Source organism: Cygnus olor, chromosome 6, assembly GCF_009769625.2.
Source record: "Cygnus olor isolate bCygOlo1 chromosome 6, bCygOlo1.pri.v2, whole genome shotgun sequence".
Classification (NCBI taxonomy): Eukaryota; Metazoa; Chordata; class Aves; order Anseriformes; family Anatidae; genus Cygnus; species Cygnus olor.
This window is the reverse complement of record NC_049174.1, coordinates 18,178,752-18,197,699: the sequence shown is the minus strand read 5'-3', so window position 1 is coordinate 18,197,699 and position 18,948 is coordinate 18,178,752. Positions and strand designations below refer to the sequence as shown.

At 37.3% G+C, this 18,948-nt stretch overlaps 1 protein-coding gene across 2 annotated transcripts in view; it reads right to left on the bottom strand.

Moving 5' to 3' along the window:
- Nucleotides 1-18,948, bottom strand: part of OLA1 (Obg like ATPase 1) — a 109,282-nt gene that overhangs the window by 52,927 nt on the left and 37,407 nt on the right. The window lies entirely within an intron of this gene.

The window sequence follows — 18,948 nt, the reverse complement described above, 5'->3', positions numbered from 1 at the left end:
ACACAGTAATGACTAAATGACTGGTGGAAAGAAAACCTTACAAATCATCCTGGCAGCCCTCACTGGCTGACCAATTTTATGCATTAAGAAAAAAAGAAGTTCTAGACAAAGAATTCTGAAGTTCTGAACGACTCTTAGTGTTTCCAAGGGAAACGGGGTTTAGAAAAAAAGGCCTGAAATCATCTGGCAGACCTCTTCCCTGTTTCAATCTACTTTATCACTGTGGTTCTGACGGTGATTAGATAATGAACCACTCAGACACACAATTTACACAGCAGCTAATTTCATCGGCCTGATTTGAGGGTATGGTTTTTAGGGGGCCATCAAAGAAGCAGATGAAGGTGCATTTGTCATATATGAGTGACAACCATTCACACTATCTGAACAAAATGGTGCTGGCCCTTATTAGAAACACATGCTATTATCACATATTTAAAGTGCAGTTGAAGCCATAATTTCAAATTGCCAACTGGAAACATAAGGGTAAAACAACCAGATATTACTGAAGCATGTGTGCTGACTTCATGCCCTTCTGAAGACAATCTGGCAACATAATTCAACTAGGATTTAAATTATCAGATAAACAGCATCACAAAAAAAATAAATAAATCAATAAATATTTAAAGAATAAAAATATTAACACTTTGTTACTTAGTTCCTGGATAATTTTTCAGTGTATTTGCATGCCTATTCTGTAACATTAAACATATGCCTGAGAAATAAGCCATGATAAGAATTTTATTTAAACTTTACCAAAATGAAAAAAAATTTTTTTTTTTTTACAGGGGGAAAAAAAAGGCATTTCTTGTACTAAATATAAAATAGGAGAAATGGTAGACTATGAAGAACTCTTCAACTGACACAAAGTTGAGATTCTTTGTTGTCTCACACATCTTAATTTTTTCCTTCTAAATTACTGAAAACAGGGGTTTTAGCAATAAAGAATTTAACATAAAACAAACAATACACAGGTTTAAAATGTTGTTGGCAGTCAAACATGAAAATCATTTTCACATAAACATGAAAAGTCTTTAGAACAGCGATTAGGGGAAGTTTCCTGCTCTCCCGTCAGCTGTCTCTCTCCAAAGATCATCTGCGAGTCCCCCAGTACAAGAAAAACACCTCTGCAACAGATGCAGCCCTGATACTGGCTGTGACGGGAGAATGTGCCTCCGTCAAATGAAAACCTGCTACGCTAACCCATACCAATGCCAGGCAATTAAAGAAGAGGTGCTGTAGCCTTTGTCTTCCATAAATCCCTATCTGTGCACCAAAGTCAGCAATGGGACGTGGGCTGTCTGGATGCATGAATACATGAAACCGTCATTCTACGGATCTGTTTAAATATACAAAGAAATTACTCCAAAAAAAAAAAAAAAGAGTAGGAAGATATCACCATATAGATCAAAGAAAATTCTTCTACCTGCCCAGACTTCTCAACAGATTATACTATTTAGTCAGCTAAAAAAAGGTAAAGTGCTTTCCTCCTTGTATTGAGAAAAAAAGAGTGCATCACCATCTAAATAATATATTCTCAAGCTGTTCACATCTTCCTGCTGCATTTGGTGTCCAGAGGGTTTAAAAAAAAAAAAACACACTATAAAAGCGAGGAGAAAAGCTCTACGACTATAGAGATCCCACATTAAGAACATAAAAATAAGTAGTAAATTGTTTAATTGGGTTGCTTGATCAGGTGAGGAGTTTCTCATGAAAGAAACAGACACTAGTTGCATGTTCTATTAAAACACTGGATTGTGAGCCTAAATTTTCAAGTCTGAGTTTAGAAGAAAAGTGTATTTCTTAACTTGGAAAGGATGTAACATATCAACAGGCGTGCTGACAAAAGCTCATATAATTACTCTTTAAATAACCAGGAAGTCAATTAAATTAATCATGGCAGATATTTTTAAATTATCAGGAACACTTGGAGAAGAGAAATCAAAATCTTCCCATTGAGACTGTTGCAGTCCATAAGAAAGCATTTAGGTATAAAATTTTGTACACACAAAAGACCCTCAAACTGGAATAACGTCCAGATTTTGGCATAAACTGAGAGAGACTTCTTCATAAGCAAGAGGCATAAAGGTTTATTTCTGAATCTCTCAATTCAGGATGTACCAACACAGATTTCAGTCATCAATCTAAAACAGATTAGCTGCTGACTGACAGCCCAGCCAGAAGGAAGATGATGGGATACTCAAGGAAGAAGGAAAAGAGAAGGGAGAGAGACACTACACAGATGAAAGAACCTTAGTTATAACTTCATTTCGATATCCATGTGGGATCAATCTTAGACAACCCATTATACCAGCCTCAAGCCCGCTCTGTACTGATGGAATAGCACAAATCACGCTGAGCGTTGTAAGGAAACCAACTCCAGCCTGCAGAACTGAACGTGGGCTAATCCAGGGACATCAGTAAGCAAGAACTGGTGGTTATCTAAGGGATTAGGCTCTGTGGATAGGAGAGATCATTTAGAAAAGCAAAACTGAGAAAATAACTAAGTTAAATTATTAGAATTTAGAATTTTGTAATTATTATTACAGAATAATGTTTTAGTCAGTCCTTGTTTTAAAAGCAGTTTTAAAAGAAAGTTTAAAAAGAAGTTTTAAAAGCCGTTTATGGACATGTTGCACTCTGAAGATAGCAAATAAAAGACAAATGTTGGTAAGAAATGCTGACACTGACACAGCTGATACTGATCACTGATTACAACAGAATCAGCAAGTAAAAATAATAGGGAAAGGGAGAAAAGGAGACCGAAAAGCTTGGTAGAAAGATGAGGGAGAAAAGTTTCCCTGAAGCCATACTAAAGGTGCATCTAGATGAGGAAGAAAAGAACATGAATGGGATAGTCGATAAAAAACAGAACACCTATGGTCACCTGCTAGCACTTCTGATTATGAGCAGTGTTTAAATATGGTGAACCTCAAACACAAACATGTCCATCTTCTTACTGACACAGCAAGGATTCAACTTCTGTACATGTGGGGGGGATCTTTCCACGGTTAGAAACTTGCCTACGCTCTGTCCTCTAAGAGCATACCTGCACCTGTCTGGTTACCAGTTGCTGAGCCCTGTGGTCTGGCTTCCAAAGCAGAAAGCAGTAACTAGTAATCTGGTTCAACTGCCTTTATGCCCTTCAGGAACTCCCAGTATTTTTTCCAGAAAAAGAGGAATCAGTTTACCATATAGGCAGGAAAAAATGTGTCCGTAAAAAGTCTTACTCAAGAGACACAGGAAAGTCAACCAGAAAACAATAATCAATAATTTCATTGTTTATGGAACTGGTTATGACTTCTCTGGTGTCCAGTGTGTCCTACCAGAAGTATGTTTTCATCAGAGGTTTGTCAGCCTTTCAAAAGAAGTTGGATCCTAGCTAGGAGCCTTTTTTCAAATTACCCCCCAGAAAATGTCAATGGATTTGCATTTGAGCTTGAAAGGTGGACCCCTTCCACTTCCTTTGGTGTAAAAGAACAATGACTAAAGAGTTAGAAACATCACGCTTGCTGTAAGCGAACAAATCTGTTGTGGTAAATTCCCATAACATTTTAGTGACATACAGGTATCATTATTAAAACAAGGCAAGTACATCAGACAGGAAAAAAGTAAAGCCTAACAGCAGCGCAGTTCATCTTTCCACCTAACAGCACCAAAGTAACAACAGCCTGAAGTTACTAGAAAGGAGGAGATACGAAATTACCACTGCCAATTATCCAGCTCCCTCTTCAGTTGCCAGCAGGTCCAAACCTAAAGGATTCTCCAGTTTCAGGGAAGGATTTATCTTTGGCTGTGGGGTTTATTTGGGCTGTCAGGGCCGAAGCGTGGTGGGCCCACAGTGCTGTGAAGCAGTCTGGATCTTTTTCCTACACCAGAAGTGAGCTCTGCACGGGGTCCCACTCTGTCACTGCAGGCAGTGCACCTGCAGACCTCTTTGGAGAATCCAGTTAGCAATGACACTTATTTATACATGTTCAAATGTAATGCTAGGAGGGAAAAAATATTTTTAAAAAGATGCGTTGAAGAAGTAATGCAGTGACAGCTGGTTCTGCACTTTGCTTCCAAGTGATGCTGGATAACTAAGATGGGGAAAACAGGATAGCTGGCTGGAGAAGATGTGGAAACACTGTTTTTGTCCTGAAGAAGAGCAGGAATTGCCTATCTGCCAGGTCCTGATGGCAGCAAGACCACATAGACTTCATCTTCTCTTCTTCACATGCAAAAGTAGTAACAGATAAATATGTATACAGCACAGCAGTAACAAATGCCACATTTTAAACGGTATCATCTAATGGCATGCACATTTCTTTCCATTTCTTTCAAGAATCAGCTTCAAAATTCTTCGACAAAATTTACCTCGCAGCCTCCAGAGATTTTTGCATTGCTTATGTTATACCTGTCAAGATCTGATGACTGTATGTTATGTATTCATCTGAACAGAACCACTACACTTAGTTACAGGCTATCATCAACCAATTCATTCTCTTGCTAAAATCAAGTCATCCAATTACTCCTTGACTAATCAAGGCTGTTTTGGCTTTTTCTTTTTTCAAAAGGTACTCAACAGCATAAACAGTTCACTTACAAGAAATGGAAAGGGGCTAATCAGCAGAATTATTGTTTTGCTGCCACAATTTGCAGTATTTAAATGTAGTTGCTGATTGGACTGAAAGTTTTATGATATAGCATATAAAACTAGTTTGACGCAAAAACGAAGCTGCCTAAAGCCTAAACTTTATTGTTCCTGTCTGCTCCGAGCAGCTACCGAGATGCTGAAAACCAAATCAAAATAATACTACTAGACATCTTATTCTGATCCTAATTGCTATTATGGAAATTAATGAATATCTTCAAAATTAATTTATACTTACGTCAGTTTCTTCATTTCTTTAATTACCCTTATCCTTAAAGCAAAATTGAATAAAATATTTGGCTAATATTAAGCTTCCACATAACAGCATTTTGGTATCTTGTATTCATTTACGAAAGGTAAGCAACTGCATTGGCCTATGTTATGCTATAATTAAGACTGATATTCACAACTTGATCAAAATCTGAACTGCACCACAAGATGAAACTCCAATCAGTATGATGACCAGCCTCTTCTTGTCAGTAAGCTATAAAAGAATGTTTAATAACACCACCAAAAACCAGACCTAAAGAATAATTGATACTTGCACTTAATCGCAAGCATACATTCAATGACTATTATCAAAAAGAGCTGCTCATCACAGACTGATACAATACATCACAATATGGATACATACCCTGTTATAAGCCCTGAAGTAAATGCGCAATAATGCCTATCTGGCCATTCACTAGGGTAGAAATGGGGGGGGGGGGGGGGGGGGGGGGGGGGGGGGGGGGGAACGACAAAAAGAAACAAAATAGGGTAACTTCGGCAGGGGGTTAGAAGCAGAATGTTTCTTTGAGCTGTCAAAAGAAACAAGACTACAAATGTCAAAAAACATTAAATCATAAATAATATCTCTACTTAGACTTGTCTGACATGTTATCATCAGTATTATAAAGATTTAAATCGTAAAAAAAACATTTCTGACTGAGGTACAAGTGCATTTAGCATTATAGAGAGCATTAAACTTCGATGATGGTACATTTTACTGTGCATACTCACAATCAGAAGGGCAAAAGGATACTATCAGAGTCAATGTATTTTACAGATTCTTAAATGTAGCACGTTAACAAAGGATCAACAAATGAAGTAGGTTTAGCATGTTTTCCCTTGCAAGCTTATTTCAAGTAAAATTAATCACCTGTAACACAAACCTAATATTCTTTGAGCAGAGTAATTTTCAGTTGAAGAAGGTGCACCTGCCTACATCTTCAACATAAGCAAAATCAAGTACAAAAAAAATTAAATAAAATGCTGTAAGTAAACCCTGACTTCTGAAGAAAGAATTTTTTCAGACATCTTTTGTGGCTTTGTTTTGTGCCACAGCCCTTTAAGTTTTGTCTTCATAAAGGCCTAACTAGTTGTAATCACTCGCAGTCTAATTGTGGACATTTATCTGCTTTTCTTATGCATAGAACATAGCTATTAAAGCTGAATGGTGATGGTGTGAAGTATAGGTTAAATTGGGTGAAATTAAAGCAAATTACTCTGGGATGTGGAACTCTGAAAATAGAAACCGCCAATGATTTGCAACCCTCTTGATGATCAGCTTCACAGAACCCTAAATGACAAGAAAACTTACATATTTTAAAGTTAACTAGATTTTTTTTAAAAATAATATGTATAAATTTATTTAAAATGCAAGCAGTCACTGTAGCAATAATTATTTTGTTTTACCTGCACCGTAGAAACGTAAGAAAATGTTTTAATTCCCATTAAAAACATTTGTTTTTATTTTCAAGTTTAGCTGATTTTGAGTAACAGAAAAACAGTTCAGAATATTAGCTGTGGCATTAATTACTTTGAACACAAGGTTATGGTTTATGCGTACCATATGGCAATACAGCTATGGGATGGTAAAAGCAGCTGCTTTGGGCTCTCTCAACTGGTGTGGTATTAGGACTCAAATTCATTACTTACCTCTACAAAAGATAAGCAGCTACATTTACCCTGCTGAGCCCTAATATTGCACTAGTGGGGAGAGCGCAAAGCAAGCATCCCTCCCCAAAAGTCTGAAATAGCAGTTGAATAGCAGGCCATTCAATATCAAATCTATTGGGAGTATTTGACAAAAAAAAAAAAAAAGGGCAAGTCTATTTCAGCTCAGGCACACACACAATGAGAGCATGCAGCAGCAATACAGGATTTTAAATGACTGTAGTATCAACTTCTCGAGCATACAAAGTGTTTATATTTGCATAAAAGTACTTGTCAAGTAAGTACTTCACAAAGTCAGGGATGAGAATTACAACCTCCACAGGAAAACCTGAGGCAAAGCAATTCACTTACGGACATGCAAGTTAACAGAAGAAACCACAATCTGGTTCCCAGTGGAAGCATTTTTAAGAGAAAAGTCGTTACCAAGAAAGTAGTTGCACTGAACTTATCTATAAAATCTTGTTCCAGAGTCCTCACCCTTGGATCTGTGTGACAAATATTAGTGATTTATTTCTGATGTAAAATGTGTTTACCTGCCATTGTTCTTTCATCCTAGCACCACTGGGATGCAGTCAATGCTCTGCAGGTAAAACCTACCCGCTGAGATTTGCTATCAACTTGGTTGCACCGGATAAAGAGCATTATTTGAAAGCTGAAGGAATGATCTTTGAGCCCTTCATGCCTCCACTTGGAGAGGGCTCACTCTTACTGCCCTTGATCATACATTTGAAATATTATCACTGCACTGTCCACCAAGTAGCATCTGGGATACACTCCTTGGTAACTCTTCTGGCAACCTGCTTTGTCCAGGATCACATCATGCAGTAATTTGCATGGAATCATTATCGTAAGACACTGAGAAGGGCAGCACTCAATGTAACTTTGTGAGATGGCTGACATACCACCACACAAATCATTTAAGAGAATTCCCTAGGAAAAATTAGACTCTGTTCAGATTTTTCCAAAACACAACTGTGTTAATTGGAACAACAAGGGAAGTTTGGAACCTAGCCTGGATAACTGCAAAATTTCCAAAACATACAAAAGCTGAAGAATGTTAATGTTTGCTTCAGAGACAAGTGTTCTTGTCAACCTGAGCTCAGCAACGCTTCATTTCATTTTACATTCTAATGACTGAAAACCTCCCTCTGTGAGTTAGAGTCTTGAAAAGAGAAGCAAACAGTAACAAGGGAGAGTCCCCACGGGATCACCCTCCCTGCTAAGCCCTCGCACAGCAGCATCGCCTACATAAAGCATGGTACACTTGGGAAGGTCTGGCCACAAACGTCAGTGGGTAACTTTTAACACACTTCTGTGAACCACGTATCCAGACCATTCACAGAAGAACATTTCTACCCAAGACCAGACTGGAACTCATGTATTTGTAATTTGATGGCATCTACAATGGAAAAAAATGCTCCCAAGCAGAAACCATTTGGAAGTAGAAATAAGCACATATATATGACTGCACAAGTGTGTTACTTTCGCCATCATCTCCACAGTGCATTTTATCCGTTTTTTTTTCTGACTGAAGGTCAGTCTTCCAGGTCTTCTCTACAGAGCCAGGCTTAACTGGAATTCCTGACAGTCACCATAACAAAATATAATTGCTACCAATAACTGTGTTTTAAGACAATATAGTTACATAGATCACAAACAAGAACTAGCGACTACCAGTGGAAACCCACAGGACGGTTCTTTCTGGCCTCAAATGACCAGGAACACAGCAAACACTTTATTCATGGACAGTTTATCTGGGTCACAGATTGACTATGCCAATGATGCAGAGATACCTAAAAACACTTCAGCCTTCAACTTTTTATCAGGTCTCATATAGCACTGCCAAGTGGTTACCATGACTCCTATTGAACCACTTTGGATCCTTAATGCTGCAACGAAGTCCAAGCAGTTCTGCAATCCTCAACACACTGCAATGCTATTAGTCTTTGTACCATAACGAACAGAGAATGAACAGTTCAGTTCAACACAGAACATAAAGCTATAACCCTCCTGGAACCTACAGCAAAGGGTATAAAGAAGAATTACTGAAAAACATTCCAATGAGGCAACTTCTCTTCAAAAATGTTCAAAGCAATCTTAAGCTATATAAATACCTAGACAAAACTCAGTAATGAAAAATTTTCAGCTACCAGAGGTTAGTTACCTAAGCAGTTCCCATATATTCTGAAACTTAAAATTATTGTCGTTAAAATAAAACAAGAATACTACACAAGAGTCAAACTTTCTCGCACTGCCTTACAAAAAAGCTATGAAAAAATGTATTATACAATTTAGCACAGTGAAAATAAACTGTGTGTAAACAATGACTAATCTATAAACAAAAGGTAGCTGAATTTTTAAAAGAATGGTATTTATAAGGAGTTGTAAACTCAATTCATCATATGTTGACAAAGAACCTTGTTCTACATATCTGAATGTCTCTCTTTTGAGGATCTATGTCATTGCATAATAGGGGTTAGGAGGAGTAAACATAACCCGAGGAAAGACCAGTCAAATTATTAAAAAAAATCAGAGCTGATAAAGACTTCAGGAAGCAAAAGTTTTTTGGTCAGTGCCATTACGCACATATATGGTTTAAGTAATGAAGTGTTGTGTAGCTAAGTGAATAAAACATCTTCAAAAGCAAAAAGTCTCTCAGTAAATTTACCTTATGAAAATGTGCTCCATCACACAACTTTCCTTCTGCATTTAGAATGTAGTACATAAACTTAATGTAACATAATACACTTCATATAGATATGTCCTTTGTATATTAATTTAATACAACCTTTACAGGCAGAACTCTCAAAAATTTAACAGAATTCCTGTTGACAATGAAAAAAATCATTAGCTGGTTAAGAGAGAATTTGTTCTTCGTTGTTTTTCACATTCAATGATTAGTTTTCACCAAATTAAAGGTGATGTCACAGTTCTTTGGACTTCACATAAGGGAACAGCCTTGGGATCACAAGAAATGCCAAACTGTCTTTTTAAAATAGCACCTGAAATACTGAAAACAAAAGGGAATATCATTTACATCTTATTTGAGATGCTAGAGCTGAGAAAGATGGTTTGCAATATTTCCTGATCAATATTCAAATCTTACCGTAACAACCAGATAAAACCCAACACTACCGTTTTACTTCAGATGTTAGTCCTTCTATATAAAGCACGAAACAGCATTCCAACACAAAACTATGCATATTTGTAAAGACTGACTGACCAGTTATTCCACAGAAAGTGAAGAACTCACTCTTTTGTACATTATTTCAGTGAAGAAATCCTGAACACTAAGGGATTTGCTTTTCTTTCCAGTAATCTTTTACTTCAATGACAACTACTTCATGGAACATTTCAGTTGTTCTGTAACTATCTGGCACCATCTAGTAGCCGGTGGCATCGCCTTTACAAAATCCCATTAAGAGAACCTATGACAAGGGATGATACTGAACAGATATACAACAAATAAAACAGTAAGAGAAACTCCATCTGAATCTTATATGGTCAAACAAATGTTTTATGTTGAACGAGGTACTTACAGCTGTAGTCAGTAACTACTTGTACACTGAGCAAATGCCTTCTGCCTTCCTTGAAAAAGCATATTAAATATTTGTGTCTTTTAAGTTCCCAAGTAATTTAAGAATCTGCTGGCAGATTTTAGCAATAGTTGGCAAAACACATCGCTCTATGCACATGTGCAAATAGTTTCTGTTTATTCCCTTTTGCTATCCTGAAAAGATGCAAGTTAGAAACAATGAGAGAAAACATACGCTTTGATTAACTTCGATCCTGGACATACAGGGTGGTATTTTTTTCCCTATAACTGTCAAAGCAGAGTATCTTCTAGACCTCTAAAAGGGGACCTTCAGGGTGGGAGAAATATCAACATACTGAGGCTACTTCGTTACATTCCTGAGGTGCAACTCAGTAGAAAACTTCTGTTTCCAATAGTACCACTCCTTTAACCTGCAAACAAGCACGAATACACAGCCCCACCATTCTGCTCCTTGCAAAATAAATATATAAATGTGATACTTTTGCAACAACTAACCACAGCTTTTTAAGCTGAAAGGGTTCTTCTCCTTTTACTTTAGATGTCAAATCCATCACAGGAAAAAATTTTGTTTTTAAAAGACTTCCTCAATGAAGCAGTTCATTTCTCTGCCATTTAGCTCACTGTATTTTTACAAGCACCAGGCTGAGCAAACTATGATTGAGAGAAGCCATCTTATGCACATTGCTGTTGTCCCACATCATTCAGAACAAACCTTTTTAGATCGTTAACTACCACAGGAGTGCTGATTACACAGGCACCAGCAATTTCCTAACCAATGACCACCTGAACAATGATGTGTTCAGCTTCTCAGACCCTGAAGCCTTTCAGAGGTGAATCATTTCACAGTTTGGAACTAGATCTCCATAGCAACTTCCCTTTGAGGGTTTTAGAATCACCATCCCGTAATTCTATGATCATCAAGCTCAACCATTCCCAATGGTTCTTTTCACAGCAGATGGAAAAGGAAGCCTTGAAATTTTACAGTCTATTTCAAGCAATTCATCTGGCAGCCCATTAGAATTCAAAATATTTCGACCTTCAATCACAAAGCATGTTATCTGAAGCTGTGGTGATCTCAAGTCAAGACAAGCAGACGTTTTAGTCTAATCATCCATGATGAGAAGAGACTGACAAAAACTCTTAATTCAACCACCATCAAAATGCTTATTTTAACTGCATGAAAGTCTTTCAACAGGCAATGAAAACACACCATGTACCATTTTATCACAACCTTCCATTCAAGGGAAATATGAATTCTGAATATTGACATGGATCTTTGCACTCCCTGACTGCTTTTGAACAAATATCTGCTTCCTAAAAGTCACTATAAATCCAATCTTACCACATTATTTTCAACAGCTGTCAAGAAAAACGATGGAAGCAAACTGCAATTAAATGTCTCACAATTGAGTACAACAATTCTGTAAATAAGTTACTTATTGATACATCCAATTTGTTATAGGTACCTTCTAATAAATTCACATCAGTTAAGTCCAAGAAAATAAATACCAATTAAATTATGAAAGCATAGCATCGGTTACAATCTTGAAGCAAAGCTCAAGTTCATGATAATCATCATCAGAGGGGGGTTTCAAGTTGTTGTTGTTTTTTTCTTCCCTCCCTCTCTGTTCCCAATTCCCAGCCCAATTCCCTCTGTGTAAAGAAACATTTTCCTTCTCTTAAATGTTTGAGTCAGCCACTGAAATAGTCAGAAGTACTGTCAGGGGCACAACAGCTTTATATCTGAAAATCTTTTCAAAGTAAATTCAAATGTTTTAAAATCTGAATTATACACTATTATTTTAATAACAGCAGTTCGTAAAAAGTATTCCCTCCGCCCAAAAAGATGCTCTTCCCCAAACCCCAAAGCAACTCCATGAAGTTAACTCTAGAAATACTTAATTCTTGTAACTAAGTTGTCAACAAAGTACAAAGCATCAAAATTGCAGTACTGAAAAATAATCACTAAACATATAAACAAGCTATCTGGTGACTGAAGAATCCCAAAGATTTGCAACTTACCAGACAAAAATGCCACCAATATTATTTAACATGATAACCAGCAAGTTTAATAAATAACGATAATGTTTTAAAAATCATTAATTAGTGACTTGACAGTGAGACTTAAAACACCACCTATGGTAATAGATATCAAACTGAAAAGGACCCAACGTGTAACAAAGCCCCAGCGTCCACTATAAATAGTAAAATTAACAGGTACATTAGATTTTACAACATTTGTAGAGGCAAGAACACGTAATTATTTTATTTTCTTAGAATGAAAAAAAAGAGCGTCTTCAGCATTCCTAAGCAGTTACTTGATTGAGACAACAGCCACAATTCAGACCCCCTCTACAGCACTTAAAATGCCACATTTTATTAGGCTACAGGGAGAAAACCACCAACTAAATCCCCAGCTGACCTTACCCTTATCAGTATCGACATTGTTGGGCCATACTGTTGCTCTACTTCAAAGAAAAACTCTTTAAGAGAGAAACTGAAAAAAAATCAAAATAATTTATTGACTGATGGTTTATTGAGAGCTAGTATTTCTGGTGAAGCGGTTTTGAAAATATTTCTGCGAAAGAAACAATGAAAATCTTCGGACAAAATAAACTGGAATAGTATAGGATTTGTCTTCATACATTTTGCACTATTTTCAAAGTTAGCTCATGATCAAAACTATACAACTGTCTACGTTGAACTTCTTGAAGATCTGAGGGGAATTATGTTAACATAACCACAAAATTTAATGGGACGAGGCTAGAATTTAAGATATGGTAAAGAAAATGAAAAAGTTATGCATCAGCTAAAAATGTAAACTGTTTATTTCTACGTACAATTGACTGAAACAAATACTGATTTTATTCTAGCAATCTGAGAAAGAAACACCATGGAAAAAACTCTTGAGTATTTATAAAGCACCATCTCCTGCAAAGACCAGAGATTAAGGCAATTATACATGAACAATATTAAAATTCTTAGTGGTTTCCAGCGCTGGATCAGTTACGTCAATCGCTAATAAAAAATTTACTTTAAATAACTTTGCAGAGGAGACAAAGCAGTTATAGGATACATTTTATAATACTAAAAAATTCTGCTCAGAAATAAATTATTTAAACTTCTTAATTTTAATATCTAAGCAAGTCAAGTTTACTTTATCAGAACTTTTAACTCTTCTATAAAACTTACCTTTTTTTTTTAAACAAGCGTTGACCACACAACAAACATTAAATACAACCTTCACTGTTCTATCAGAAATTGAATATAAAACTGCCCACGAACATTAAGTTATTTAAACATTTGCTAATTAAAAACTACAGCTGTCACTCAGATGTCAGTACTCAGACACACAGTCTGTAGTATACACATGTAATTTATCTACTTGAACATAACTGTTACTAAATGTAATTTGAACAGGAGCATTTTTAAAAAATTCTTAAGTGACAGTAAGTAAGTATCTTGCTAAATAAGTATCTTGCATTAGACTGTCAGGAAAGGATGCCTATTAGTAACACTCTCACATCATCCAACAGTTACATCTTTACAATCTTTTTTATGATTATGTACAGTTATGACTCAAAATATTTTCATGGTATTTTGCCAGATATTTCTTGTCAGTAGTAGTTTTAAAATCTAAGAGGCAATTCTTAAAATTGTCTTCAAATACTCAGGAATGAGTCTGGTTGTCTAGCTATTCCACCTCCTAATATCCCCAGCACCATATCTGAAAAACCTCGTCTTAAGCACAGTAGTTACATATTAGCTCACCGTTTAACAATCTAGAATAACCTTAAGTTTATTTCATAACATATAATCAAGCAACATATGGTAATTAAAGCACACTGAAAACAGCAGTTACTAGCTAATTAACATTACAGAAACACTTTTCTTAATGATAGAAAAAGACAAAGATGTTATAAAGTACAGTAACATAAGAAACAATTTGCTACAAACCTAGTTTAATACATTAAAAACTTCAACTTGCGATTTGAATTGATAATACATTATGAATTGAAAACATGAGTCTAAGTTATGCACGGCTAGCTGAGCAGTTTGGGGACTACCCTTTCACCACATGGTTCGTGTAGGGCAAGCATCATCAAGGCAAACTGTTGCACTCCTGAGTACAGCTCAGCATTTGCAGGCACACCCAACCTCTTACATTACACCCTTATTTATGCAGAGGTACAGTAAGAGCTTCCTCTGTTTTTCCAGCCATAGGACGCACGCTGCCATCACCACAGCACCCAGCGGGGACAGGAAGCAGAGCGCGGGCCTAGCTGTAGCGGTGGCACCCAGGCCCTCAGTTCAGAGATGGCAGCTGAGGTGCCTGCCATGATCTCCTCAACAAGCCGGTGTGCAACAGCAGTTCAGCTGCATTCTTTGTTAGGCAATTCTTCTGTCTTCCAGTTAAATCCCCATTTTAAAACAGTGGCATTTCCCTTTCTGTGCTATTTTTAAACCCAACTTCTATTTGTTACCTCATATTTTATATTTCATATTTGTCTGTACTAACAGTAGCACCTAAAAATGCTTGCCAGGCAAAATTGTGCCCCACACATGCAGCCCTAGCTGTAGTCTCAACAGAAAGCAAGACTTTCAGATGAAAATCTGATTTTTACTAGTCACCACCAGTTTCTATATACGCTTCTAGTATTACTTATCTATTTAACTTAAGCTTTCAATTTACAGCACATATAAAGGTGTATTAATTTTCTCCACAGCTTCACGATTATTAAATGGGTATACATAAGTACTGCACCTGTAAATTAGTTGGTGGTTAGTAATAAACAGGATCAGGCATTCCATAAAGTTTGGTGCAGCACCCCAAGTATTTTGGGGCTCATATGCAGGAGCAGGACAGTGCACAAGTAAAACCACGTGGCCACCACGTAACAGATGGCACAAGGCCCATCTCAGCAGCACTGCCTTAGTTTCCTAGTCACTATAAGCTAGCAATAGTATGTCTACCTTTCTAGGGATGTTCTGAAATCCACAAGAAGTGCTTACATAAAGGTATGCTCAAATTCTCGGGGTAAATATCCACAGCTCCTCCACATGTGAACATCACGTGTATCGTGCAGTAAAAAAAATCAAGCAGGACAACAGAAACAGCCTTTTTGCACAAGGAAACACACATCTTAAAACACTACCTTTCTAATTAAAAAAGATGTATCTGAAACCCAAGCGTTTCAGAAGGAGAAATAATCAATACCAGTGTGTTCTTGACTGCTGCCTTTTTAAATATCACCTCTACCACAAATTTTTTCCTTTTTTTTCCTCCAAATAGTCTGCAATATAAACTCCTAAACTCACAGTCAGTCAAAAAAGACTAAAAAAAAATACTATTTTAGTTGCTAGTTCCAGCATGCAACATCTTTCATTCAAAGTCTAGTTTGATACTGCCCTTATTCTCCTGATAAAATAAACCTAAAAATCATTTTCAGACAGAATGAAAAATCCTCCTCATCTCAAAACATTCTGGCTTTCAAAGAAATCCTCCAGAAGAAAAGGACCATATTGACCATTACACTTCTGGAAGTCCTTTATTATTATTTTATAATTTTGAAGTACCTGAAGGAAGTCCTTGTTTATCAGCACCTATATCTATACAAAAATCTTCATCCAATTGTTGTAGCAAGTTTCCTTGTAATTTTTTTTCCCTCAAAAGCTGATGCTATCATGTAGCATTTACCTTGGGTGTAGGAAATATATGGAATTATTTTAGGGTTTCTAAAACTAGTAGACACTAAACAGAAAATGCTGAAACAGAATACTTTTTCCACATTAGATGGAAACAGTCTGGCAAAAAAACATAAAATAAATAAAATTTCAAAGGATATGAGGAAGGCATATACAACATTAAGAATTTTCAGATGCCTCTGACACTACTACTACAGACAGCCCCAGCACACCGGGTCAACAAGCACTGTCACCACCTCGTGAAGTTTCGCTTCACTTGTAACCTGCGTGCCCTTCGGTCACGGGAAAGAGTGCTGAAAGGAGCAAGCCACAGGCCAGATGAACTGTCCTGTCCTAGCAGACTTCACATCGCCTGCTAGATGCAAAAGGAGAATCTGACGGAAAAGCAGATCTTTTAAAAGTTGTGTCCTGTATTTCTGTAACCTTACGATTTCAAAACGGTTTAACTTTGTTATGAAGGCGTAGTTTACTGCTCAGTTTTTCCTTTTTTTTTTTTTTTTTGGTAACAATCCTTACAAAGAATACTACACTTACCTTTTCACATAATGAAATGTTCTAACCTAAATTTGATCAGAAATTTAAAAAAATCAGTATCACATAACACAGCATAATACAGAAAGAATATGTTACCCATCTAAGATTCTTTCCTTTTTGTTTGGCAGGAAAACCCTGATGCTCAGAGCTTACGAAACTCTTATACAGAAATGTCAAGAAGGTTAGAAACACACCACAAATCAACAGGAAACTTTTCCACTAAAAACAAAATATTAAAAAACAAAGAAAGTATAGCTGCTGCAATGGTACGAAAAGAGGCCACATTTTATTATCAAACCAGTGTTTACTCAACGCTGATTTTTCAAACAATTTGTTTCCATGAAATCATTTTCTTAAGTTTTAAGAGATGTTGCTCCCTGAGAAGACAGGAACTTCTACAAGGCTGTTAAGCTTCTATTCCATCATTTATTTAATAATACAGACATATATAAAATCATTTTCTTTAAAGAAACGGATAGGCAGTATAGCTAAGAAAAAACAGGTTAAATGAACAGAAGATGGATTACCTTTGACTAGGCTCTCGATCTTGGTGAAAAATCAGAACCCTGATCACAAGATAATTTTCTTTGTGGTTTGCTGATTACTAACCTTAAAAATGTTCTCGGAGTCATTAAAATCATCTGTTTCTTCACAATGTGCTTTCAGTTACTGGCTTTCAATTTTCAACACAACTTTGCTGGTAATATTACAATATCCCCTCCTAAGAGAGGCCTTAAGTGCCTTTTACATTCCAGGGAAACACTGCCTCGCTCTCCATCTGCATTCCTCCTCTGCACTGACATGCACATGCCCAGCTTATTTGTCTGCTCACTCCATCAACATATTAAATCTGCTGGCATACTGTACATATGAGACTGATTTATGCATTCAAACTGCATCATACAAGTATTTTTTCCCTTACCAAAGGCTTCTAAAAGGCCCTTTCTTTTAAATATGCTGAATATTTCATTCTAGTTATGTGGAAATATTTCTATTCAGTGCTTGTGTAATGCAAAAATAATGCACTTCCACATAATTATGCTCATTCTAAAACAAAGAACAGCTATTTGTTCCACAAAGCAAAGTTGAAAACAGAAAAAAAAATAACCTCACACATTTTCTGAGTGAGATTAGAAGTTTTTCTGTGTTAAACTGGGACTTAAGGTATCAAATTTCACCAATTTTAACATTTCAATTTCCTATAGTTGTAGTGGTCCCAAAGATACCTTTCTAGCAAGGAAGTTTACACCTCTCAACCCGAGTCTGCAAACAAGTTATTGTTTTTCACATTTTCCCTGCTCTAAGCACAATAAATTAGCAACACTCTAGTAAATAACACCAGTGGTGTTACAATCCCATTAGCCAATGGCACCCTGTTATTACATAGCAGGGTAACAAGTGAGAAGGAAAAAAAAAAAGGCAAAAAAGTGCAACAAAAATGTGTATTACTGCCAATTGCAGAGGAACTTGCAAAAAAATCCACAAACAGCAAGAGACGAGAGAAAAGCATACTTTAAGGTTTCTCAGCTGACAGAGGTGGCATTTGAAAGGCGTTACTACTTACGAGAAGTGGATGAGGGGTTGCAAAGAAGCAGCAATTCCCCACGCGAGCAGGGTGCCAGCTGTGAGCGAGACGCTCACCACCACCAGACCCCACCACGCACTGGGACTTGGTGCCCCGAGGAGAGGCTGGCTCCAGCTGGCACGCTGGCCTGGGGATCCCCTACAGAAAGAAGCTGCCTGCCCTCTGGGGTGGCTCCATGCAGGCAGTGCCCAGCATCACCCCGGGAGGCAGAGCCTCTGCGCTGCACCGCTGTCCCAGTGGGGCCGCAGACACAGCCAGAGCCTGCCGACTCTCACTGCGCTCCTGGACTTGGCTGGTCCCTTCGTTCAGCACACAGCAAACGGCAGGCACGTCCCCCTCTACAGCATGACTATGGGAAACTGAAATCTTCCTGTCTGAAAAGCCTGCTGGTTAGGGAAGATCAGAATTATGATGCATATACCTTCTGAAGTGCCTAGTTCATTGAGCAGCAATGCCCAAACGAGGCAGTCGTAACATCTTAGCATGGCAACATCACAACGAGCACAAGGGAGGAAAAGGAAAACTCAATAATATCCAAAACTTTTTTTCCTAAAAAAAGTAGAGGGTTTCATTAAAACCAAAATATTAGATAATTACAAAGGTTTTCTTCGTGTGTTATAACCAAAACCCTGTTGAGCTTTAGTGAGCTAGCTGCCTGACAACTGCCTAGCCGATTCGGCTGCAGGGCACCTTCACCCTGCTGAAGTACTCACGCTGTCCCTTCCAGCCCCAGCAACAGGGAAAGGCAAGGCTAATGGTGATACCTTAAAAGCTTCTGTATAGAAGAGAATGTGTATACACGTAACAAATCTCTCCCATTATTTACTCGAAGAACACAACTGCATTCCATTAATGCTCAAAACCACCCACAGTGAAAACATACAGACAGGAAAAACAGTTTAAAAAAGCATACCGGTGTTACTTTGTTTCAGCACAGGACAAATCAGCTACCAGGAAACATTCTCTCCAAACAACAAATAGGTGGATTTGTAAATG